The sequence below is a fragment of the Hippichthys cyanospilos genome, chromosome 5 (assembly GCF_059441005.1).
Source record: "Hippichthys cyanospilos isolate Australia breed blue-spotted pipefish chromosome 5, RoL_Hcya_1.0, whole genome shotgun sequence".
NCBI classification, from domain to species: domain Eukaryota; kingdom Metazoa; phylum Chordata; class Actinopteri; order Syngnathiformes; family Syngnathidae; genus Hippichthys; species Hippichthys cyanospilos.
In genome coordinates, this window is record NC_142373.1 from 14,549,935 (window position 1) to 14,575,220 (window position 25,286).

Consider the following 25,286-nt stretch of genomic DNA (forward strand, 5'->3'; position numbering starts at 1 on the left):
GAGATTGTCAGACACGTTCATGGAGACTGGGATTTGTTTGCAGAAATAAACACCAGCGCCATCTGATGGAATTTTGCCTTCAGGACCTATTTGACCATCAAACACAATTCATCAAAGATACACACAAAAATATTAGTTGTCAAATGTGAGTACAAGTACGCAATGGCCGTACGTGACGAAGGCACTATCAGGGACTACGTGAGATTTTAAAAAGGGGTTCTGAATGTGTCAGCAAATCGCAATTGTGTTCTAGTTTTACAAAATGCGTATGCAAGAAATCTGCAAATGTGCATTTTCATTAGAGACTCAGAATCAGGAGTGTGTGAATTAAACTCGCATAGAGACATCCCTACTAACGTAGTTCCAGAGTTAAATAAATCAGAGCCAAATGGTACAGCACATTTTTATCCAGAAATCCTTTGCACTTGTTGGCTGTACCCCTATTTCATAGGGGGTACATCACTGAAACAAAAGTTGTGAAACAATGTTCAAAATACTGTCTGAACAAATTAGGTTTTTGTTGTTTTTGCTGTTAAAATACATTTAGCCAATGCAAAGAAGAAATTCTATTCCCGGGTGGACGGATTTGAAAAGGCGGTGCAATTGTTACTTGCCCGAAGCTAATCGGACATTGAGTTCATTTTTGCTGACTTTGTAGTGCCACTGAAAATCGAAACCCTCCTACCACCCTTCAGCCCAGTAAAAAGCAATGAGCTAATGTGCTGTCAGTTTTACAGGAATATCTACTCTGACACTTTTTACCCTCACAAACTGAAACTTTTTTTTTTCTCTAAAATAAAACCATTTGCTGTTACCTTGAAAAATGTCTCAGGCATTCTAAAGTCGAAATGAATGAAAGGTTAAAGTATATTAAAAATTTTGTTCGCACGGGACAATTAACTTTCGTTGCCATGGGGACAAGGGGTTGAGCCAAGACATAGCGAGTTAGCTGTTGTATTAGCTTATCCGTCCTAAAATTGAGTCAGTAATGACCAAGCACACCTGTGAATAACAAAATACAGGAATGAGGTATTTTACAAAACATTTAGCAATCAGGTGCTTAAAGTACCAATTGGTTTGCTCATAATTTGAAAATAAAATAAACTGTTCTTCTTATGACATTAAAGTGCATTCAATCACCCATCATGTAAAATATAACAAAATAGAGGATTACACTATTCTGAGCCATATGTTGATTAATGTTCCAATTCCTTTGCTCTTAATTTAAAAATAATGACCCATACTGTTCCTGTAACTGCATTAAAATGTGTTTAATTAGATTTGCCGATACCTACCCTGAAACATACTTTCACGCACCACCATTTGCACTCCTTTCTCAGAACCGCTGGATAAGATTAATTTATGTCTGTTTATACTGTATGTGCGGCTCTGAATCACCGCTGTCACGGAATGGTACAATACATAAAAACTGGGAAGCTGCGCAAAGAGTGCTGCTCACACACAAAGCACATGCGTGTATGCGGTGTGGAGACGCAGTTATGCCCGCCATCGTTTTTGTTTCTCTGCAGCTTTGAATGCCTGTGCCAACAGCTCACACTTCCCATGGCACTAATGTGAGCCATCCTTTTCTGCTCTTCTTACACACATACAAACAAAACCTGGGTGTGCTAAAGCAGATGGCAATGAAATATGTATTCATGCTCAGGTAAAATGCTTTTCTGTGTGCAAACAAACCTCCCGTGACTCAACATCTGCATGCAAAGTGAAGCAGAAATAGAGCTGGGACAGCCAGAGGCTGGTTTCAATCAACTTTGGTAGAAGATGCTATGTCATCAGTCCGAGAAGTATAAGTCCATTTGAAACTCATAAGGATGATTCAAATTAATACAAAATATTTGCAAGTGAATCAAGTTTAAATTTTGTTTCATTTGTGTGCCTTGACAGGGATAGTATAATTTTCCTTCCACATTAAGAAGGCTTATAAGACCATAACAGGAATAATATGCTTTCAAATTGAGAGAAAATCAATTGGACCATGAAGTAAATGTTCAAACTTATTTCACTAAAAACATTCAAATTTGTTTTATACGTCTGCGATTAGCTGGCAACCAATCCAGGTCCTCCACCGCCTACTTCCCAAAGACGTTCGTCAGCGTAGCCTCCAAATCTTATTGCTTGACAGTGTTACTGCACTCACAACCTCTTTGACCTTCGCAGACTTGTACATTCTGCAAAGTGGATATGACTGGATGATTTTATTTTAAGTGATGCAGCATCGAGTTACCTAATACATGCCATGAATTCTGTTTATTTGAGTTTCTTAGAAGGACACTTCAGCCTCCGTGTGCTTACAAATGGAACAAAGACAAACACTAACCAACGTCATATCAAATATTGAGCTAAAGATGTTTTGCTTGCTGCTCCTCCAAATAGCTGAAGGAATAGAATTTAGTTTTATGTCTTTGGGAAGTCAAAATCAAATCAAGTCAAATATGCACTGAAAACTGCAGGTAAAAATAACTAAATTAGGATAGATCAATCGATAGATAGATAGATAGATAGATAGATAGATAGATAGATAGATAGATAGATAGATAGATAGATAGATAGATAGATAGATAGATAGATAGATAGATAGATAGATAGATAGATAGATAGATAGCATTTTGGCATTAAACTTGCACAAGTACTCGGTATGAAACTAAACGAGCTTGAACCATCCAAGAAACATACAATACACCCTGCCGGGGTGTGCTAATGCTGAGCGCTCTGACACCTTAGGACATCATACCTCGCACATGTTAGATGGTAGAAGATTTCAACAACTTAGCCTAATTTAACAATAAATTTAAACATGTTCCTGTTAATTTGCTGTTAATTTGAAAAAAAAATTCTACCGTTCCTGTCACAGTATTAAAATGCATTCACCGATACCAATACCAAGCATCGACAGTGCTGGCACGTTTGATAAAGATTGATAAAATTCAATTTAAATGAATGTTTTTAGGAAACAGTTTTCCTGAAAAAAAAAAAGTTTCATTTGTTTTTCAACTTTGGCTGTGATTTTTTTTGTGGTATTTGATAAAAAAAAAAAAGGGCTTGAAAAACAGTGATTCAATGCAAGAAAATATCATCGTGTCCTTTATCGCCCATTTCTCCCCAGCCTTAATCACAACCTCGTCGGTTGGGTCACGTCCAGAATGTTGCACTTTCCATGAAGTAAGATAATAAGCAGCGCACTTTCTACTTGAGGTTTGGAGCAGTTCCGACCGCTGGCCAAAGCCAAAAGCGAGAATACCTCATTCTTCCGCATGCCTGTGGGCCTAACAAAGAATGTGTGCGGCGCGCTTTTGTTTTTGTTGCTCGCGGGTCAATTCACATATTGGGCTGCGGGGGGGCTACCAACATTCATTACGGCATTCGGTCTTTGTTGTGTTGCTGTTCACTGTTTTTTTCTCGTTTGTTTTGGGAGACATGCCTGAGCGGCGTTGGCTATCTGTTCATTGGAAAATGTTGATAGAGTCGAAAATTGCCTTTGTTGATCCCCTAAGAGAACCTGTGAAAGGAGATATCCGTCCATGCTCCTCTTAGCAGTTTACAAATGCGGGCAACTATCGACCAATCTCCTCAGTATCCGAGACGAGCCCAAGGCCTGGCTGCTCGATTAAAAAAAAAAAAAAAAACCCACAGATGATAGCAAGTGCTAACTACGTGATTAAATCCAGCAAGAAGCAAGCGAGAAAGAACAAATTGGGATGAGAATAATCTCACAGCATTCCACCACACGAAATGGATGGAGGCAAAAGGTACAGTATATCCTGAAATATGAATATAAAGTACGAATCATTACTTGCAGATATGCAGGCAATTTATCAAGTAGGACTCCCAAGCCCACTGCAAATATTTCTCAGTGAGGCCGAAATACTGTTTCACGCTTGAGTGGCAACCTTTGGAGGATTTCAGGACACCAGAGACACCAGCAGCTTCAAATCTGCTCATCTCTTCTCAACACAATGCATCTTTTTCCAATACATTTCCTTAAGAAGCTGTACCATGGAAGGGCACAGAAGTCCACATCAGTACGATGATATTCTTGAACTGTCCAGTTTCAGCAGATTTGTTTTCCCCCCTCTCATTAAGCATAATAACTCTGATGACTTGCTTAACAATGTGGAACATCCCCTGAAGTCATTTCCATTTAATTAGGCTCAGCTGGAAAAGTCATTATCAAACCAGTTTAAAATTTACATCAGTGATTTAAATTAACATTTCTCAAACGGAGGTGAGCTGGAGACTCTCTAGGAAGTACTTGAGATGTAAACGGTATCTTCATGTATCAGCAAATCTGGTTCAATGCTTATTAATGCTGTGACAGGAACTTTTTTTTTCTTTTCAAATTAATGGCAAATTAATTGGAATAATAGGCGACCTATTGCTTGGTTACGTTATTGTGACTATGAAAACATTGCCTTTTATTTTGTTAACTTTTACACAAATGTACATTAGTGATGGAATTTTCTATCATATGAGCCAGAAATAAACCAATGATCATGGTGTATCTGATATATATAAAATATGATTTGATCCGAGACGCCACTACTACTAAGTAGTTGCAAAATTGAAGATATCAGGCGCCAATTACACAGTGCTCCAAGTTTTGTTTGCTTAGCTATTTGTTTTTATTATTTGCACTTTGGGGCCATCACAAATGATCCACTTCCTGTATTGCGTAGTGTAAGAAAACAAAGTTGAGTTAAATTGACCGATTGAAAATGAACATATTGTCGCTCCTTTTCTCAACCCCATAATTTAGGGGTTTCTTTTTTCCATCCAGCTGTATTTAGAGAGTCCCAGTATAAAGTAAAAAATAATGGAAATGCTGTGCATATAAAACAACCACATAGCTTTGTTTGAGAGTAACAAAAGCTAATTGCTAACTTTGCAATAGACGACTAATAAAAATCATCTGTGGTGTGTTTTTGCAACCATTTACTCACGGGCTGACCACAAATAATGGAGCAACACATAGACAGACAATACAAAAACTGACAGAGATATATTATTTATGTTCTATGAAAAACAACAAATATAACTGCAGCATACCGTGGGATTTTGACCATTTTGTAGCATGGATTCGAGTAATCCCCTTTCAATTCATTTTAAAAGGTATTATTTGAGATATGTTTGGAGTGATGAGTGTAACCATGAAAGGAATGAATCGCATATCTCAAGGCACCGTAAATAGGTGCATGATATGAATAAATAATTTGCTACTATGTAGCCAAGCAGTCAACACCAAAAGTGGCACACATAACGCGCATCCCCCACCATTCCTAGTCCCCTTTAATAAACGCTGAAACTTGCTCGGCTCCATCATCACCCGCCATAAACTAAATGACAGGGAGGAAATCTAATAGGATTTTTATTATGGAGATTTTTATTGCGGCGGCGGTGGTGGAGCTAGCTTCAGTGAGCGGATCCGAGCGTCAACAGCGTTCCTCCGTTTCGTTCCCTTCACGGTTGAGCACAAATTTCCTTTTGATGAAGTCTGATACGCTGATTACTCCTAATGAGACAATCTGCTGGCATCTGTTGGGGGAAAAAAAAAAAAATCACACTCAGTAATGTGAATCACGCTGGCTGGTGGTGAGCGAGAGGCCACGTTGAAGAGTTACAAGATGACCAGGCTCATTTTTGGAAGCAATTTGAGAGGAAGGAGCCTTCAAATTATTCATTCTTTGGACTTCAGTAAATCCAAGAGTTTGCAAATGCTTTTAGCGCTTTCAATATTTCACCTTACAGCATTCAAAAATTCAAGGTTCATGTGTCGTTCTAAAGTCACACAAGTGTACGAGAGAACCCATCTATTAGCGTTCCGACAATAAGGAGAGATTTTAATAGGGTCGCGGGTATCAGCGGATCGAATTGAACATTTTTCATTGTGTGGCAGGAGCAACCTGTCTTTTTTGGTAATTTAAAGCAAATTAATTGGAACATGAAACAATTTATTCCTATTGTGTGGTATAGTGACTCCTTATTTTGCTAAGTTTTATGTAGAGGTGTATTGGTGCTGCAAAAAAAAAAAAAAAAACCATGATGTGACGCCATCTATACTGAGTCGTTGGTGAATAAAATATACCTAGAGATACCACCACAAATGGAGTTCCAAAGTTTTAAGTCTTCAGCAAAATTTTGAATCGAAAAATGCTTTGGGCTGGTTTCGGGGAACCAGCACTAGATGAAGCCCACATACCACTAGTGGTATTCGTACTTCATGTCCAGAACTAATTCTGGGATAAAGAGACAAGAGCAGTACGTTTTTTTCTTTTCAAATTGAGAGCAAATTAACTGGAACACAAAGCAAACTATTGATAAATTTTATCAAAGTGATTCCTTTGCAGAAAAGCTGTATGCTTTTGTATTGACAAGTATTTTATATATATATATATATATATATATATATATATATATATATATATATATATATATATATATATATATATATATATATATTTATATCAAATGAAAAAAAGGTGATCTGGCTATCCCCTGCGTGTGATGATCTCCACTGTAATTGTTCAGAGGTGTGTGTCTCTGTCACTGCTGCGCTTATCACAAGATGAGGTTTCATTAGCACGCGGTGCCTGCGGGCCTGTGATAACAAGAATATCATTGGCAATGCGCTTAACATGTCAGTAGAAATGAAAGGGCCGGCTATCCTATAAAAAGGCTCTCGCTCACTCATCTGCTTTGGTTGCAAGCTTTTACTCAATCCAGTAATAAAACCATGCATTTCCTATCTACCATCAAATTAAAGCATGTGTGTTTATTGTGTTTATATGTTGGGAGTGCATGTCAACCACTTCAATCAGGTGTTGGATTTTGAGCTGTTGCTGGTGATTATGATGACTGCCATTTATGTATTTATTCAACTGCAGAATATTACGTTAATTTACAGGTAGCATCTGAAAATTGAGAAAAAAAAAAGCAGGGTCCCTACTTTATTCTTAGAATGGTCACTTAATTGTCAGAATTCTCACCCGAAAAAGAGAATTTGACTTTAGTGTCAGAATGTTGACCTTTCTAGTTTCTTTCCGAGTCTAGTTTCTGAGTCTGTTTTCTCAGTTTGGATTCTGACCACAGTTTACAACTCTAGGCTCCGATGCCAGCTTTGCTCTAGTTTGATTTTTCTGTATAGGCTTTCTTGTTTTCCACTTGCGTGTCCTGTCTGCTTTTGTGCCCAACTCTTGCTCTTCACATCATGGTCGAGGTCCTCTGTAACAATTTGAAGGAGCGAGTGAAAAGAGAGACTGAAAGAGGTCGAACTTGAGTTAATTTGGGCTGATTAAAATGCAGGTCAGCGAAACAATGATTTGGTCTTCAAACAAAGACTGTTTGATGAGGCCGTGTAATAGAATAAGCCGGTCTAATTACTTTGTCTAATACATTAAAAACGCTTGTCTCAGATCCACTTCCTAATGAGACATGTCTAATGACAGAAATTGGAGAAGCAAAGCTGAATTCCAAATGCTAGCACTAGCTCATGCTAAAAGCGATTGTGCTCACTTTATCGCATCTGATTTGCATCGCTTGACACTGCAATTTGCTTGTACTTTTTCACAGGGTACTCCACTGCCTTCCTAGCACATAACAGATGATCCTACTGATCAGTGTGTGTCCCAGTGTTGTTTTGCTCCAGCACAAAATGACATAATTTAGCTAAAGCTGCATCATGTTCCAATCCATTTACTCTTAATTTGAAAAGAAATCGCTGTCACTGCAATTAAAAAAAAAAACAGACTTAATTAGGTGCTTATACCTGCGGAAACACTGTTTGTATCCCATGTACCTGTTTTTCAGTCCATTACAAAGACTAGGTTAAAAAAATATGAATTTGAACTACACATTGACAGAAGATAGCATATTTATTATTTGAAGTACATAAAGAATATTTATAAATAAATCCAGTAGATGAGATAAGAAGATTATTTATGACTTGCTCACAGCCCCAGCATCCCCGGGCTTTGACAGCTTTCTCCCACGGCCTCAAAAAGATGTCTGTTGACAAAACAGACGAACAACATCTGAATAAGATGTTTTGCGACAAGATAACATTGCAAAACCAGAACGGCATAGCAAGAAGGACTGACAGATACTCAAGGAGCCTGCTGGCGGAGACGTATTCCTCTTTGCTCAGTGCTCTACTTTTGCTGGCTGCCGCTGTGTTAGTGCTCTCTAATTCATCGCTTTCTCGCAAGGGTATTATTTTTCAGCCGGCCTCGCTATTAGTATCCTGCCACTTCACCAAGCTTTGCTCATACTGCTCTCACCCGAAGTACAGCGACCAGGGTCACTGCCATTGATTTTTTTTGGGGGGGGGGCTTGCTTGGCACAAATTTCCGTTTATGTTCCCGAGCAGCACAGTGAAATCATTCACAAAGGCACGAGACAAATATAGTGTCTTTGTAAGTTGTCATTGTGTGCCTAAAACATGAGGTCAGCAAGAGCTGCAGCGTAACATGGTGGCGCTCTATCTCGTAATGCCGCTTCATGGAGTGGGAATCCAATTACTGCAGCGGCATTTTAAAAACCTTGTGAATTCCCAAAATCATGTAACTAAATTGCAAACATGGCCTGACGTAAGCCTATTATGCCACCGCAAAGAAACGGGAGATGCAAAATGTAACGAGCAAGCTCACGAATGTGTTCGTTCCGCTTGCACGCATGTTTGTCTAATTCTGAAGTGTTCATCATCAAAAGAAAAAAGAAAAAGGCACCCAGGGTGCATAAGAGAAGGATTAGCACATGTTGTAGTCTACTACATGAAAAAAAAAAAAAAAAAAGGTGTGTGACAATCAACAAAGATTTAAGATTCAAAATCAGGCTGGGATTTGCCAAACTGCAGAAGGATGAGCCTTTGGGGAAAAAAAGAAGCGGGATCTCCTGATGGGTCAAAGAAAGGAATCGGGAAGGATTTAGCAATAATCTTGATTATAAAAATGCCGATAAGTGATATTGGTTTTCTTTGGCTAAAAAAATTAATTAGGGGTAAAAAGATGATGGGCTGAACTCATTTTTTGTGTTTTTACACATATCAAGCCTATTAAAAACTTCCTGTGTGGAGTTTGCATGCTCTCCTCGTGCTTATGTGCATACTGTGGTCTTCTCCTATGTTCCATGAACATGCACATTAGTTATGGATGGATGGATGGAAAATGAAGGGGCTCAAGACAAGTCAGCTACTTCAAATACAAAAAAAACAAACAAAAAAAAAACCTTGCATTAGTGTCCCAATACTGTTGTGAGTGTAGTGTACGAGCCCAGGAGACAATATTCTGAAACTGCAACGTCATCGCTATTCTCTGTGAAGTTGGCCAGCGTGGTGACAGCACTGGGAGAGGGCCGGGGGTGGGAGGGAGGGAGGGAGGGAGGGTCATCATGATAATAATGCAGCTTTGGCAAACCGCAAGTCAAGTTGGCCATCTGCCAGCTTCCTTGCACTCCCATGTGGATATTGGAAATGATGCACTTCCTCTTTCAATTGAATAATTAAGAAGTGCACAAGCACACAACACTGGCTTGCACAGTCAAGCTGAGAACACGTTTCAAGCAATTTTTTTTTTCCAAAAATTGCTAGTTGTGTCCACAGGAGGACGCGCTGACAAGCGCTTCTTGAACACCTGATGTTTCGTGAAGGAAGAAAGTTTTACAAGCAAAGATTCTTTTCCGTCGTAAATGTGGTGTCACCTTTGCGCAAGTGTGAATGATATATTTCTTGCAAAAAGTTGAAATATTTCAAGACACTCAATGTTTTTATTTTTAATGTTTGTAACACATAGGATACTGAAGGAGTGGCATAACCCGCAAACCTCTTCCTGCTCCTGCCACACTTAAGAGTTCAGGCAATAACTGATGGACATCAGGTGTAGGACTGAAGACTCCGCCCCCTCATCAATGAAACGCCAGCCTCTACAAGCAGGGCGAAGCATTAGGGAGGCGGAGACAGAGTAGGAACATGTCCATTTTATTCAGCAACTCCAGAAGATATATGATGAAACTGATGACAATTCACACACGTGTATAATTTACCAAAATAAAGGCACTTTTTTTTTTTGACACTTGAAGACATTCAGTAATGTTGACTCATGTGTCAATTCATTGCTATTAATTTGTAAAAATGTACCATACAGCATTAAACTGGAACACATTAGCTTTTCTGATACCTGCAGAAGGTGTGTTAAGATCACAAATACCCCCAGGGATACTCGACCGGTGTGTGCAAACCTCAGAGCCACGCAGAATTTATCGTCCATGAGCCAAAGAAAGGTGTGCGGTCATGTGACAGCACCATGGGTTCTGACATGGCTTCCCTCAGAAAGAAAGAGCATTCATTCAGCTCAGGCTTTTGCTTTGTTGGCGCCGCAGCACACACAGCAAGGATTCAACTGTCCTAATGCTGCTTCCCATTATGTCTAAAAGGACAGCTTCAAACCTGTTTGGCATTTTGCGATTCACTGGGAAGCTTTCACATTGATTTGCACAAATATTATCGCGGAGCTTTTATAGTGGAGAATGACTTGGATGTCTGTGGCATTCTATGAGCATCACCTTTATTGAAATTTATTGACAGATTGTCAGATTGTTTGAAAATATATTATTGGGTGAGCATGTCTGCCTCACAGTTGTAGGGGTTTGGGTTTTGACTTGGCTCCATAAAAGTCAGCGACATGTAGCGCTACACTGTGCCTTGGAGGAACTCCATATCTTTAATTACTGTCCATGTCCAGAAAAATGATATGACCAAATTATTACATGAAGTAAATAATCTTTGCCAGTAAATTGAATAGTCCAGGGTTGCAATGTACAAGACATTTGGGGCTATTGACATTATAATGGATATAAAATGGTTCTGAAATGTTCAGTGCATGTTGCATACTGACAAAATTCAGATCAGCCATTCTCAAATGGAGGTGTGTGGTCTGTGAATCATCAAATCTAATTAAATAATATTCATTGTCGCAAGATGAACAGTACTGTTTTCTTTTCAATTGATAGGAATTTGCAACTTATTGTCTTAATGACTTTTTAGTACGAGTAGAAGAAGTACACATATCACTTCAAATGTAGCCCAAAATGTAATATATCAAAAAGTACTCTACATTATTATTTTTTATTTTTGGCCAAAAAAACTTTGCGCTGAAGCTGAAGAGAAATATGTCACTAGGGGGGAGACCATTGAAAAAACGTTTAAGTACCACTGTTATTGAAATGCTATTCTGTTTCAAAAATTACACAATGGTCGAGAGTGCTCTCAGAGCAATTGTGCCACATAAAAAAAAAAATGAACACCTACAGATATTTGAAACAAAACATATGAAATATATAATCAATTATATTTTCTTTTCAACTCTTCACATCTGGATTTGATTGTGAAGCCACTTATTTTCGTGTGAAAATAAGATATGTTCATGTCCATGTATTTATTCAAGTTGCTCCGCTGATGGAGGCTGAACGCTAAATGACGTCACGAACCCTGAGCGGAGGAAAAGGGCGAGGGAGGAGGGAGAAGAGGGAGAAGAGGAGGAGGAGAGAGTACGAGTGACACTGTTGGTTGGATGTGCCCTTCGAGCAGGGGCGGGAGACACCGGACCGGACCGGAGAGGCTCACTGGATTGTTTTTTTTTTTTTTTCCAATTTTGTTTTGTTTTTTTAACTGCTGGGATAAACTGAAAGCAAACGTAAGTCAAGGCGAGTCTCTTTCGGTTCGAGCGTGTCTTGTGGGAAAAATGCACAAGTTGCAAGTTGTACACGTTTGTTTCGACACGGCTCGAGCGACGACCGCCTTTGCAGAACCGGGGAAAGTTTTGTTGCGCAAGTCCGGCAAGAGGTGGACGAGTTGCTTATTTGTATGTGTTTTATTATAGCTACATTTTATGTAGTTACGGCATCGTTATTCGAGCGCATATAACAGAAGCAGTTGAAGAACGACAGCTTTGCTCTCCCTTGCTCTTGTCTCCGATTGTCTTTTTGAGGAATGTGGAAAGCGAGTCGATCTCGTCAACGTAATTAAAACAAATAAAAAATATAAAACGAAGAGGTAGAGTGCGGCGTGCATTGAGTATGAGTTTCTCTCTCACTATTTGCGTCCATCCATCCATGTATTTCCCATATGCGTTAGGCTCGAGGTTGAGCTGCAGCCTATTCCAGTTTGCCTTTGTGAAGGAAGCGGGGTAAACCCTGGATTGGTCGCCGGCCAATCGCAGGATACATACACAAAGGATCAATCACAGTCAAGTGCACGCAAAGACAATAGGGTCCCAAGCACGGGGAGAGCTTGCAAACTGCACGCAGGAAGACAACTTTTGCCTCCAGCTATAGTATAGTATAGTATAGTATAGTATAGTATAGTATAGTATAGTATAGTATAGTATAGTATAGGCTGCATCAACATGTTATTCTGCTCACATATTGGACAAGCAATTTTGTGCCTCACATATGAAAGATTTTGGATGAAAGTACCCTCTGACTTGTGTGCTATGTTGCATTGCTTTGCAGTGGTGCCTTGAGATACAAGCTTCAATTGTACATTTGCCACACTTGCAACTTAAAAGATTCAACAAAAAGCTCTATAAAAAATGAGGGGATGTAAAAATAATGTCTTTGCATAAATGTGCACACCCACGTATACATGGGGATGTGGCCGTGTTTAAAATGTACCAATAATATTAAAACACATGCGAATGGTGTTTGTTTTACTCGAAATAAGTATGAGCTGTTCTAGTTGGCTTTTTGACATGTTGACCTGTTCAAAATTTCCTCCACCTTGACTATGGCCCCAGTGTTATCCGTATTGCACTGCATGCATGTCGTTCAAAATGTTTAACTTTCATTAAACTACAACGGTGGTTCTGAAATGAGGAAATGAGTCACTTCAGGGGGCACTTGAGATTTTAATAGGATTTCTGAAGGTGTTAGAAAACAAATTTAATGCTTTTGAATGCCGGGATAGGGATGCTACAGTTTTATTTTCACAAAAATGTGAGAGAGTGACTCCTTTGTAAAACGTAGTAGCTATTTTGTTAAGTTCCATTAGGGGTGTCATTAATGACATTAGTTTTGGGGAGCTTGGCTGAAAAACATTTCACAGGGTACATCACTGAAAAACAGGTTGAAGAAAGGCAGTGGATCAGAACTCATTTTCCGACATATTTTGGACATTTAACTGCGTTCTCACAGCCTAGCTGGGTGATAGCGGTGGCATATTGATGGATTCCTCAAGTCAAATAGGTGTTGAGATTTCCTGTCGCCGCCTTGCTTGTGGACTTTACGCAGTAGCTTCATCCATCAACAAGATCACAGGGTGACTGATAAGACGGTTGGACCGAGTCGGTGTTCACCATTTCTTCTCTGTCACCCCAAAGCTGCGTGGCAACGGCTTCAGCGTTGCATCCTTAAGCGGATTGATGTCTGCTCGCCGAAGCTGACGTGCGCGCGTTGGCATACATGAAAGCGCTTCTAATCCTCCAAGATTTTGCATCTGTTACTTGCTGAAAATTAAAACGGCAAGATAAGAGGGCGGCTGACGTCGGCCTCCGCTGTATGCCTCTAATCATGATTTACGTCAAAGCACAAAGGCTTGTAATAAGTGCGACGCCCACCCAAGCCTGGCCCCAGTCGAGATAATGAATTTTTGTGAGCTGCCGGGAAAATTCTTAACTTGTCATCTGAATTGTGATGGCTAACGCAATCAATTGTCAAGGGCGGCGTTGACCGTCGGAGAAAAGCGCGCCATGAGAAATCAGGAGCTCACTCAGTAACGGTCTTTTTGGCCGCCGACATTGCATGACTAATGCCTTCTCTGTTGAGATTTGGACTGGTTCGTTGCCTGTATTTGTATTTAACAAAGCTGTTGATCAAATTTTCCTGCTTTGTGTAGTCTGCCAATCTCAGGATGAGTCACAGTTTGTTGGAAAACGGAATCTCTGGAATTGGAAGTGGCGCAACACGTGCTAACAGGAATTACCTCAAATGGGGGTACATGAAGTCACGGCGGGGGGGGGGGGGGGGTGTTTAAGAGAATTGCTGCTGAACGCTGTAACAGAACACAAGTTTTTTTTTTCAAATTAAGAGGAAATTAATTGGAAAATTAAGCAGAGTTAATGTAACGCTGGCTCCTATCAGGGGCGGAGCTACATGGTGGCCACGGCCATGACTAGGGAAATGCTGTATTCTTAAACCCTTGACAACGTCCAGTTGTTTAACTGCATAACAACATTCAAATTCATATAATAAAATATATGAAAATAATCTTGGCAAAAGATTGTATGCCTCTTTTTTTGAGGTTTATATACATGCTGTTCATCATTAGTGCTGTTCACTCCCAATAAGATACCACTATTTCAGTCTAGTACGATTCGATATCAGCAGGAATATATATATTTTTTTTTTCAGTATGAAATGTTGGATGGAAGACACCTGTATTTTTTCAGACAAAGAACAATAGTCAGCAACAGCAAGTGTGAGATCATGCAATATTTCAAATCTGCCAAATGCTGCTGGACAGAAATGCAGGAGCAGACACTGGAATGAACTGCTTGTATGTCAATGCTAATATCGACGATTTGGGATAAAGATGGATATAGTCCGATATTACTTTTTTGGTTAAATAGTCTATCTCCTGAAATATTGCTGTAATCATCTGACAACATGTCTTATTTGACCTTAAAATGTTATAGTGATACAAGTTCTTGTAACTTATGTGTAGCCCATATTGCAGTTATCATACAAGTTGGCGTGTGTGTTATCCATGCTTTTTAGCGATTCTGCCCTTTATTTTGCACTGACATCTTTACAAAATGTCTTAAAAGTAAATGACTGTTTCAACCTTGTCCAACATTCACTCACGGAGTCCCATTGCGGCCGCTAACAGACGGCTTTTGATAGCTCTTTTATTTTTTATTACGCATTCAAAGGAGCCAGTCTGGTCAGCCTAAGACGCAACTGGAATGAACCTTTTAGACTTATTTTGATTATTACTGAATTTTTGCTCAAGTCTTACCAAGTCTCAAGTTTTTTTTTTTTTTGTTTTTTCCAAATTGTGCATCACTAATGACAATGTGCATTTGTATGTTTTTGAAATAAGTCATAAGTTCCTTCATGTTCCAATCAATTTGGTTTTAATTTGAAAACAGATATACGATTTCTGTCACTGCATTAAAAAACATTGCACATTTGATTTGCTAAAATATGCAGGAATCCCGTTCAAATCTCACATACCCCCTGAAATACCTCCACATACCCTCATTGGAGAACCAAAAAGAGAAATATACTTCTTGCTAGCAAGAGGAGCTATGAGAAGGACCTGCCGCATGCAGTACTGTACCTCAGGCATATTTCCGCAATGTTCAAATTGTGACCTCTTTGGTGTCTAGCTTTTACGAGTACAGGCCTTCATTTCTTAACAAACTCACAATGGGAAGTAAGACCTTTTCCCAAAGTACACTTTTCCTCTGTCTGTTGACCTTTAAAAAAAATGGTTTCATGAGTTTCAGATGACTGAGCCTGGTGCGCTGCCTCACAGCCCGCTTTTGCTGCCTTGCGTTGCCATTTCAGCCCTGATTGTGGCCAATTCATCTGTCATGCTTGCCCCTGCAGTCTGGGAGGAACAGACAGTGATGGATGCTAATCACTTTGCCTGCGAGTCCATCCAACCTCACTGCTCAAGCTTTGCCTAAAAAATGCAAAAGCGCTGATTGTTTCCCTCATGTGACGTTGCATACTATCGTGCACATTTGTATCGTTTAGGTTGAATATGCTGTGAAAAAATTGGATGTATTCATTGTGGTAGCGAGAGGAGCAAAGAGGAGGAGCTACTTGCACGACTGAACAATTTATGTAACTTAAATTTTCATTTGCTTGAAGGTTATTTAAATCGAAGTTCAACTTTTGCACTGGTAGCACTGGTGCGTAGGATTTGGTCGCACAGTTTTTTGGGAAGGTAGCGCATAATCATATTTGCTGATGTATAGTGCGTTACCCTAATTTCACATGGCCCTGAGTGACAGTGACTCAGGATATTATATTAAATATTTTTGCTGCAACAAAGGTTAGGGTTAGAAAGACCCATCAATTCTTTTACTTTTGGAAAGCCAAAGCTTCAGAGCCTGCTTAGCTTTTTTAATGAAATTAAGCCTGGCCCCTCAACTTTGCCGAGGATCATATCCTCCAATGCAATGGAGAATTATATACCTGCATTCCAAAGTTTATTTGTCATTTTATTGGGAGGAGGGGTCGTTGGTTGCTACACCACCATCACTGCAGGCTAACTTCAAAATAATACCTCTTAAGGTTATTGCATTGGTCACAGTATGTTGGCCCTTATGTTGTTGCGTTTTACTTGATATGTCTTTTCACATTTCAATAAATATATGTAGATATGGATCAAAGATCACTACCAATCAAAACATGTACGTCGTGCAACTGGATTCAATTTTTATGCATGCTTTAAAGATGGCCAAATTTGTGGGTGAGTCGATCGCAGCAGATCAAACTTTTTGTTGGTCCCAATTCTTGTGGAAGTATGTTGCCCTGTTTTTTTTTTTTTTTATTTATTCAATTTTTGCACTCTTAATAGGTAAACATGTCTCAAACAAAGCATTAACATATAATTACTCTGCGTGTGTTTCACAGATATGAGAGTCATTGTTAATTTTTCACAAAAAACAAAACACGTTTGCTATAACAAGGATCCGCATTAAACTAAAGTTCTTTTGAGTTCGTTTTTGCCTGTCTCTTTTCTGCCTCATAGTTAGTTGTTGCTGATTATAGAAGTGGAAGGATCTTGACCTCTCTGTTGAACCACTTCATCAAAATGAGCCAGAGGGAGTCCGAAAATGTGTTTCGCTTGCTTAGTTACTCGCAAGACCATTTGTCTGTCACGAGTGTGACAGAGAAGGATAGCCCCTTGCTTAGATTGTTTTGGCCCGTGTCCCATACAAAGCCGGTATGAGGTCTGTCCCTCTGCGTGTGTGGAATTCACTCACTTCAATACGGGCCTTGTATTGCTTTTCTGACTTGATTGACATTTAGAAACGCTGGCTCTGCCAAGAAGTTCATTGTAATTGGTGGCTTGTGCTTCAAACATGACATGCTATTCCAATGCTGAATATTGACATGCAATTAAGAGACAAGCAAGGGAGGCGGCAGTGTAGACATGACAACATATCCGAAGGAGAAAACTCAGCGTTTATTGACTTGATCCTTCAATAACATTTATCCTTTCAAACACTTGGCCAGCAGCATGCATGGACCAGACGGTTCCAGCTATCAAGTCAGTTGTCTGCTGCTCGGTCTCGTGGCGAGTGATTGTGCCTAAGAATTGATGTCATTGAAAAGTTCTCCATTTACAAGCGCTAACCATTGCAAAATGAAGGTTGGATATTGAATTATAACATGCAGAACCATGGCCGTCCAATAAATGCTTTATGGGCCAAAAATCTTAATAAGCCCACTTTTCCAGCCAATCAAACAATAAGCTTTTCTTTTAATGTCCACATCAAAGCATAAAGTCAGCCGCTCAAACGGTTTCAATTTCAGGCCCGCAGATAAGCTGCGCCATGCGCGGCCTACTTCACCAAGATGCCTTTTGGCCAAACAAGCTTAATAATTCTTTTTAATCAACTTTTAGCCCTGAGGAATATCAGTGACTTAGCAAGCGTGAAAATAGACTGCTGCTGACAAAACTCACTGCTGAGGAGTGTAATGATTGACAGAAGCCACCAATCAGTCAGCATGTCTGTGATGGATCATGCATTGGCCGGGTTAGTTTTTGGAATGACTGACACTGACTGAGCAGTTAGACAATGACTCTGGATTTCGGGTGGTTTTTCCCCTCATTGTCGTCTGGCAGCCTGAATTAGAGGATATACAGTATATTTTTTTTCCACAGATAGTTCTTATTTGGTATCCTACTGAAAATAGGATCAAATAATAGAGTATTCAAATAAAAATAAATATTTTTGCCTGTTTAGAGAACAGAATAGTGACAACAGAAGACAATAAAACAAATGTACATGTTTAATTAGTAAAAAAAAAAATATATATATATATATATATTTATATATATTATTAAATATAAAATGTGTGCAACGGCAGAGTTTTGTTCTCTCAAAACAGGAGTGAGATTTCAGACAAAGCTTTATCTTATGAAACAAAGTGAGGTCAAAACCACACAAAGTGATTTTTGTTGCACCACCTGAGCACTTTGTTCAAAGGTGATCAGTAGGAACAGCAATTCTATCAGTTTTGTCTTTTATATGAATTCATCTGCCTTTAAAAGGCAAACGTTTGCCGTTGCCAGCCTGTATGCTAATACTGCGAGTTTCAAGCACTGCTCACTCCAGCGAAGTTTCCGTCCCAAACTCGAGAACTCCTTATATCTACTGTAAAGTCAATCCTGACAAGTCCAACGGTTCTGACAAGGCTGAAGATTGATCACCCTCCATAACTACAAGATGGTTTGAGCTGTACAATTCAAGCGCAGCAACCACAAGGCCAATCATTTTTAAATAGCTTTGCAGAAGAATCTAGCCCTCCTAGGAGATGTAAAGTCAAAAGTGTGATTATGTCAACACATCAGTTGCATGTAACTTTAGCTACTGTAGCTCTTCTCATCATGCCTTGAGGCCCATTCAAATGTTGCTCCGTCAAGCTGGGCCGACATAGCGCCGGCGACTCAACGGTTGCCTGGAGAAGAAGAGTGGACCATTCTTTTCACTCATAAGATCCTTTTGTAGAAATATTATGAAGGACAGCCTTGTCACTACAACAATGTGTGTGCTGTCAGGCCAGTTTGACAACATGATGAAGTAAACAAGTTGCCGTATTGATGTGATGCATTCACACAACATCATGTAGGATCAAAGATTTAAAAAAAAAAAATGACACTGTAGTTTAGTACTACTTGCATGCAACCTGACCAATGAGCACTGCAGGGTTCGTCGGTCGGTCAGCGAAATGTTACAACACTTCTTACACTTCTGTCATCACTTCTGTCTCCAAAGTGTCCCCACCCCCTCCCCAAAATAATCATACCTGCTTCTGAAAGTTTCTCCGTGGTTTACATTTGTTGCTTATGATGAACAACACTTCCTTTTTTGATCACCCTTCAAAACGAAAGCATCCGTTTTACCTTGACATTAGTCCAGCAAAACATGAACCAGATCTGCAACAACCAAAAAACAAAAGCACTAAAAATGCACTATTTTCCATCTAGAAATGTACACTTCCTCAAAAACAGCGGGCTTTGAAGGAGGCGCATGAAGGAGCAAAAAGCTGGTTCTACTACACTTAAAACGGTCACATTGCTTTAGCTGTGAACATCTTGATAGAACTATCTGAGAAGAAGTATAGCTTCGCTGCAGCATGTAACATGCTGGAAGGCCTAGATAAGGAAAAACAGGACATACAAACCAAAGCTTGCCGGCATCACAACATCCTACGAGGCAAGGCAGCACAAATATGCGACGTGGGCGTTAACCGACACCGACGTTGCAGGAAGTTGAAATATAGCTTTATGCGGAGTGAAATTTTAAAAAAAAGTGAGCGAGTGAGATGGTTTTAAAATGACTGCGGGGTGTTTCGAAACGACCCGAGCGTCATGGCACATTAGGGCTGTCACACTGCATTAAATAGTGGGCTACATTTTGTGTGTTTTAGATAACAGCAGCGCTTCTCCCTGTTAGGAAGCGGGTTGTGGTTCCGGGGTGAAATCTGTGCATCGGCACATCAATGAAAAGCATTCTGATGCTTTGAAGAGCTTTGAGACAAGATAGTATTGCAATGAAGTACTGTCTCGCAAAATAAATATAACTAGGATTAGCAATTTGGAAGCTAGTTTAATATTTTTATCTTGCAGTCAGAGTCAAAATAAAATCACAGGATGAAGACAGTATGGATTGAACATAACTTTTTTTTCAGTCAATTCTGAGGGGGCCACCACTGTCCTTGCCCACCCAATTCTGCTCAGCGAATCTACTTTTGTCACCATGGCAACCATGAGCAGTGCATTGCATCTGTTCTTAAACAGCCCAAAGTGTTTAAAAAAAAAAAAACTAATCAGAAAAAGAGCAGAGGAAACAAAATTTAGGTAATAGCAACACATTTTTTGGATTGTAAGAATGAAGTAGGACAAGATCTGCATTGGCTTCCTTCTGTCTATTTTCTTGTATGTGTTTCTGGCTTTATTTTCATTGTTTGTATTATATTGATTGACATAACTAAAGAAGAGTCCAGATTACAACTGAGCAGCTTTGCTTACCTTTTGGATTTAACATTGTAGAGCAGCCGATGAGCAGCCTTGAGTCAAGTCTTTGTCAGGGTGGGGCCGTACCCACACAGGCCTCCAAAAACACGTCTAGGCGATTTTTGGTAAAAATCGCATAGCCGATAGATCACTCTAAAGCTGACTTAACTTCAGGGAACTGTTTTCTCTTTGTTTTCTCTCCTTGGGGAGCTTTGCAAAGTATAAATGAGAAGCAGTGCACTAAGCCACAAATAAGTCTTTTGTATACACCTTATGCCTACTTTTGTAGTAAACATTTGCATTTTGTGACACCAAATGAGCATTTTATATTGAAATTACGGCCATAATTGACTTTAATTTACTTGCTTGTTCCATTTCTCATGTGACATATGGGCAGGCAAACTCGCTTAAATCATGAATCTCGCATAGATCTTGTTTCTTGATGCCTAAGCTATCCTGCTGTTTGCCATCATCAGCGTGCACATCCGTATTGTTTGTTGGCACCCGTTTAATGCAGAGGACCTCGCTCGCTCCAGCCTTCGTGTGCCCCTCCTGTTCCGCTTCACGCTGAGTTCTATCTTTATGACTTCCTTCTATCACCATACGGACTCCCCGGTTGCCGGCTTGCTGCATCACGCTGAAATCGAAACTTGACAGCCTACGCTAACTGCAGTCTCCCAAGAAAACACTTCTCGGGACCGCGGTCTCACACGGCGCCCAGGATTTGTTGTTGCTCTTGTGCGCCATAATTAATTTGCTGCAAGTTTCATTTGAACACAAGCGAGTAAATACAGGAGAGTATAGAGAATCTGCGTCGTTTTAATGAGGGTCTTTTGTCATGTCACATTGTGCAGTTATACTTCAATAAGCGTGGTTATTGAGTTTTCAACCATTTTCCAATGCTGTATCACTGTAATACATATTATTCAGACAGAACCCAAAACCAATGCAATCATTTTTGGATTAAGAATAAAAAAAATCACAATAAAGGCATACATATTTTCAAAGTCCCTATAACAATACGTTGTTTCATCTTCTAATTAATTTGCTCTTTAATGAAAAGAAAAATGCACTGTTCTGCCATAACATTCTAAATACTGTAAGCATGGAACCGATTATTGAGCAGGCTAATAAACGGCACCGATATGTCATTTTGACGTACATTAACATTGGCATTTTTTAAATTCCATTGATGACAATGGATGAGTTTCAATGTGCGTTAACTTCATTGAAGTATTTATTTCTGTTTCCAGTTAACTTTAGAACTGGCTCCTCACCCTGGGAATATGCTGCACTTTATGTTTACTTTGAAAACAAAACAAGTGTAATTTTAACATTTCTGTGACTTACAATTTGGAGAACTTGGTTGATGGTAGGAAACATTCAAGAGCATATTTACTTTTTCATTTAACTTTAAGCCGATGATCCTGGGAGCTCCTTGAACTTTCTCGTTTCTTTCCTAAACTGATTAAAAAACAATCTTTATTAGATTTTAAAAGTTTATTGAACAAATATATCGTTAAAGACATTTCTTAGTCTGAGCCGTCATAGTCTGGTCCACAAGGACTGCATGTTTTCCAGGTTTTCCTTTTCAACACACTTAATTTAAATGGTTAGCTCATCAGCGAGTGTTGCAGAAGCTTCATAATGATTTGGTCATTTGAATCAGAAAAAAAACATGCAGGACACAGGCCATTTTGGACTGCAGTTTGAATAAAAGTTTGAATGAGTATAAAAATGACCATCAGCTCCAAATATCAGTTATCGGCTTTATCTTCTACTAATAATCCTTATCAACCTTGAATAAACCATTTTGGTCTATCTGTTACTAAAAACATACTTGGAGAAACCCTGTTGACATGTCACGTACCCGTTTTTGAGAATCGCCTCAGTCAACAGCTGAGTGAACGTGTGGCAGACAGTAATTGGACCAGTCATTTTTTGCCTCACAGGTTTCGGGGTCGGTCACATAATTCGTATATAACGTGGAACCTGCTGTAAGCTTGAAGCTTTAAAAAATATAGATCTAGAGTGTATGATACGGACCAAATTGAGTTTCCTGTCAAGTCTGCGCAGTAGCCACCAAATCAAGCTGACGAGAGGTCTCGTGGGGACCATGCGACATGTAGTCGTGTCCATTTTATTCTCATTGGCGCACACGTCACATCTGGTGATTGAACATTTTCAAACATAAGCAAAAAACATTTCTTTTTTCAAGCAGCCTTGATTTGCTCATTCTGAAAGACCCATTTTGAAATCTTTACAAAACATTGCCTCCATATCAAGAATCTGTATAATCTGACGCGATTCATCATTTAATTAAAAATTACCTCGGGAGAAATTCAAGTGACTCATTAAGTGAGCAAGACGATTGGCAGCAATGTCTCAAAATTAATGTGGTTATGATCATTTAAACCCTCTCTGAAAGGTGAGGTGCACACAATACGTTGTTGTCATACAGCTCGCCCACCTAGAAAAACATAAACATAACTCGGGGAAATCTTTTGGAGAAAAAACAAAAATCCTTTTAGTGTTGCACCTGACCCAGTTAATGTCGCAACTGATTTTTCGTGTTATTTTCTGCCATGCGGCGCCTTAAGAAGTTGTGAAGAAGCAGCAAGTAGGCACAGAAAGCACTTTCAACTCTGGGATTTGTGTTTCCAGAATCAGTTTTTGCTTGGTTTTGACAAAATGAATTCACTTCAAAGTATTGATGTTAAGTCAGCTCTCTTGTGTCTGCTGGCGTTCCACAGATAACCCCCCAAGGGGGTCCTGTGCTTTTAAGCTCACAATCACCCAGCTTTGCTCTCAAATGCCATCCACACTGCCAAATATAAACCAAGTGGAGGATAAACACAGGCGAGTCTTGCTAGTTTTATGACAGCTATGTTTTTTAATTTGAATAAGTTGCTCCTTTGCTATGAACTAGCGCACAAGGACTTTTTCCAACGTTTTAGATTTATTTATTAGTGATCGACTGAAATGAAAATGGCTGAAACCGTAAATGGAAAATGAGGAAAAAAATTTTTAAAACACATTTTTGCCTCATGGCAACCAATTGGCATTGCGAACACACTCCAAATGATTAATAAAAACAGAATAAAATTGCATATTATGGTTCTGAATATTAATTTTGGTCAATGTATTAATGTGTCTTCTAAGTGCTCCAGTTTCCTGTGTTTGTGGTTTTTGTGTTTTTTTTTTACATATTTATACAACAAAGGCAGTTTCATTATTTGTTATGATTCAGTAACAGAGCAATGACAGAATGGACGACAGAAGCATAGTTATTTGCTTAAGTATAGTAAACATCAAGTGACTAATGGACCATTTGTTGTAATTAAGGAAAATGTCCATGTCATTTCACCCCCATCATTTTTAATGGCACTGTTTTTTTATGTTTTTTTTGAAGGTATATGTATATAGATAGGTATATATCTTACGAGTACCAATACCTTGAAATAAGGTCAGATAACAATCCGATACCCATAATTGGTATCGGTTCCACTCGCCCGTTCCTAATCTGTATGTATCCGTGTGTTTGCCTTGATGTTCCCTGCAAGTTCATTCCAAGATGTCCCTGATTTTTCACACCAAGTCCGCTGGGATAGGCTCTAGCTCACCCGCGACCCGCAAATGTACGGATGCGTGGCAAACGAGACGAATGTCCAGGTGTACAATAAAAGCCAAAACGGTAGGGCGGATAAATAATTGAAACGGAGTCAATTGATGTAGATCATTCAGATGTGACGCACGAGCCTATAGCTTGTATTAGCTTAATGCAATCACAAGAGAAAGGCCACCTGCTGCAGTGCTCATTCATTTCCCATAGGCCGCACGCTAAGTGATTTCTCATGTCTCCTTCCGCCTGCACTCGCGGGAGCCTTTGGACGAGTCAGGAAAGAAAAACTCAGCATCGTAGCCTCTATACCCCCTACAAAACTGTCTTTGGAGGTGTGCTATTATCCGTCCTCAGGCTGTGATAACTCCATCTTTGTTAATGTGGGAATGAAAAGACAGCAGCGGTGATGGAAACGTTTCCAACTACACAAGCCCTTGTCTCCTATCATCTGGCGGATGCGCACGGCCCCATAAACCCGAGTGACGGGATGTTTTTTTATTCTTGCTTGTACGCTCGGCCAGAAACGGAAAGACGGATAGGCCTGTCAGTGACATTTATACCTCGGAGGACCGGCCGCAGATTGCCACGGGACATTTCCACCGCAGACTAATAAGACAGCAAATGCATCACGAGGACGTGGGACTTCAATCTTCTCTGAAATGCTGTCGATGGATGGGTATTTTTTCTGACATTATTTTTGAGTGAGCGCAAACAAGCTTGCAAATAGAGCCTGCCCTCCCTTCATTATTGCAATGCCGGAGACACTGAAAAATAGCTTTGGACGCCGAGTGAAATATCCAAGTAGATTCGGGCCGTTAATGGGAGGCCATCAAAATCCTTCGTCAAAAGTAATGAGTTTGTCACAGTGATTGAGGGAGCATTTATATCACCTGTGAATCGGAGGCGATTGCAAGCGTAAATTTGCTCTTTGTGTCAACTCTCAGACAGCCGGCATTGCCTTGCTTCTGCCGGAGAACAAATTTGAAGGAGCTATGAGTCATGGAGACTTGTGAGAGAGTTCAGGATGTATTTTTTTTAGACTTTTTAGACTACCATGGGGGTTGGATAGAGCAACCAAAAATGTACTTAAGTATGAGTAATTTTCTATAATGTGACACAATTTGACGTGAAAAATATTATAATAGCAAGTGAATGAATGAACGTCGTGACTTCCTGTGTTGCAGTTGCATTTTAAAAATGACTGCAGCACTACTGTACACTTCACGCCGCTGACACTTAGGCCAATTAGTTTGCCGCTACAAACTGTATATCACACTCGCTCCTTGCTACTTCCTCCTTAAATTTTGGCAGCCTTTCACATAAATTTACCTTGTCACCTCAAAGCGCTTATTTATTTATTTATTGTACTTTGCAGCAGGCTCGAGCAGCGGTTCATATACA

General features: G+C 39.7%; 1 protein-coding gene across 7 annotated transcripts in view; it reads left to right on the plus strand.

Moving 5' to 3' along the window:
* The first annotated feature begins 11,551 nt into the window (after positions 1–11,551).
* gulp1a (GULP PTB domain containing engulfment adaptor 1a) overlaps positions 11,552–25,286 on the plus strand; it is a 33,910-nt gene continuing 20,175 nt past the window's right edge. For all 7 annotated transcript variants that reach the window (XM_088414164.1, XM_088414165.1, XM_088414163.1 and 4 more), the window contains exon 1: positions 11,552–11,699. The gene's annotated coding sequence lies outside the window, so the exon portion shown is untranslated. The remainder of the gene's footprint in view (positions 11,700–25,286) is intronic.